This window comes from Pteropus vampyrus, unplaced genomic scaffold (genome assembly GCF_000151845.1).
Source record: "Pteropus vampyrus isolate Shadow unplaced genomic scaffold, Pvam_2.0 Scaffold57, whole genome shotgun sequence".
NCBI classification, from domain to species: Eukaryota; Metazoa; Chordata; class Mammalia; order Chiroptera; family Pteropodidae; genus Pteropus; species Pteropus vampyrus.
The window spans coordinates 3,324,076-3,325,798 of record NW_011888838.1 but is presented as its reverse complement, the minus strand read 5'-3'; the positions used below and the strand labels follow the sequence as shown (position 1 = coordinate 3,325,798).

Below are 1,723 nucleotides of genomic sequence, written 5' to 3'. Positions count from 1 at the left end.
TTAGCATTTCCCCAACCCTCCATTGAATTAATACTGTTAAGAGTTATTTTTAGTTCGATCATTAGAAATTCTATTTCCTCTCCAAATATAATAAAAACTATATTGAATTTAAGAAACAAAAATATATATTTATAACTGGATGAGCATTACTTACTTTTGATTCTTATAATGAGAATGACATCATAACATAAAATTATATCACAAAATGTCTGTAATTTTTAAAAAAAGAATATTGTTGGAATAGAAGAGATTTTGATGTTGGATATCTATGAGTTTGGAATTCAACAGTCAGAAAAGCAATGCCAAGTTACTTAACTTTTCAGCCTCATATTTAACTAAGTAGAATAAAGATATTAATACTGTAATGCAGGCATACCTCAGCAATATTATGAGTTCTGTTCCAGAAAACTGCAATAAAGTGGCTATTTCCATAAAATGAGTCACAAAAATGTCTTGGTTTCCCAGTGCATTAAATTTATGTGAACACTACAATGTAGTCTGTTAAGTGAGCAATAGCGTTGTATAAAAAAAATATACATACCTCAATTAAAAATTAATAGTTTGCCTAAAATAATTCTAACCATCTTCTGTGTCTTCAGCGAGTCATAATCTTTGCTGGCGGAAGAGTTTGCCTTGATGTTAATCACTACTGACTGACCAGGATAGTGGTTGCTGAGAGTTGCCGTGGCTGTGGCAATTTCTTAAAGTAAGAAAACAATAAAATTTGCTGCATCAATTGACACTTTCACAATCAATTTCTCTGTAGCAAGAGATGCCGTTTGATAGCATTTTATCCACAGAACTTCTTTCAAAAGTATAGTGAATCTTCTCAAACCCTGACGTTGTTTTATCAACTGTTTATTTAATATTCTAAATCCTTTGAGGTCATTTCAACAATCTTCACAGCATTTTCACCAGGCATAGTTTTCATTGCCAGAAACTACTTTCTTTGTTCGTCCATAAGAAACTCATCATTTGAGTTTTATCATGAGTCTGCAGCCATGCCACCCTGAAAAAGCCCAATCTCAACTGATCTCAGAAGCTAAGCAGGGTTGGGACTGGTTAGTACTTGGATGGGAGACCACCTTGGAAGACCAGGTGCTGTAGATGTAAAAAATAAGAAATAAGGGATTGTAAACTGACAAGGTCCTTGTAATCTGGGAAGTCAACCAAGAGTTGCCTCACCAAAAAAAAAAACAATTTTATCATGAGGTTGCAGCAATTCGGTCACATCTACAGGCTTCCTTTCTAATTCAAGTTCTCTGGCTACTTTTACCACATCTGCAGTTACTTCCTCTACTGAAGTCTTGAATCCCTCAAAGTTATTCACAAGGGTTGGAATCAACTTCTTCCCAACTCTCGTTACTGTGGATATTTTGACTTTTTTTTCTATTGAATCACAAATGCTTTTAATGGCATCTAGAATGGTGAACTCTTTCCAGGTTTCCAATTCACTTTGCCCAGATCTATCAGAGGAATCACTATCTATGTCAACTATAACCTTACAAAATGCCTTTTTTAAGTAATGAGGCTTGAAAGTTATAATTATTTTTTATCCACAGACTGCAGAATGGATATTGTGCTAGCAGGCATGAAAACAACATGGATCTCATTGTACAACTCCATCAGAATACTTAGGTGACCAGCTACATTGTCAATGAACAGTAATATTTTGAAAATGAACTTTTTTTTGGAGCAGTAGATATCAACTGTGAGCTTAAAA

At 34.1% G+C, this 1,723-nt stretch overlaps 1 pseudogene; it reads left to right on the top strand.

Moving 5' to 3' along the window:
* The first annotated feature begins 991 nt into the window (after positions 1 to 991).
* On the top strand, positions 992 to 1,110 carry LOC111740078 (annotated as a pseudogene).
* Positions 1,111 to 1,723: the final 613 nt, after the last annotated feature.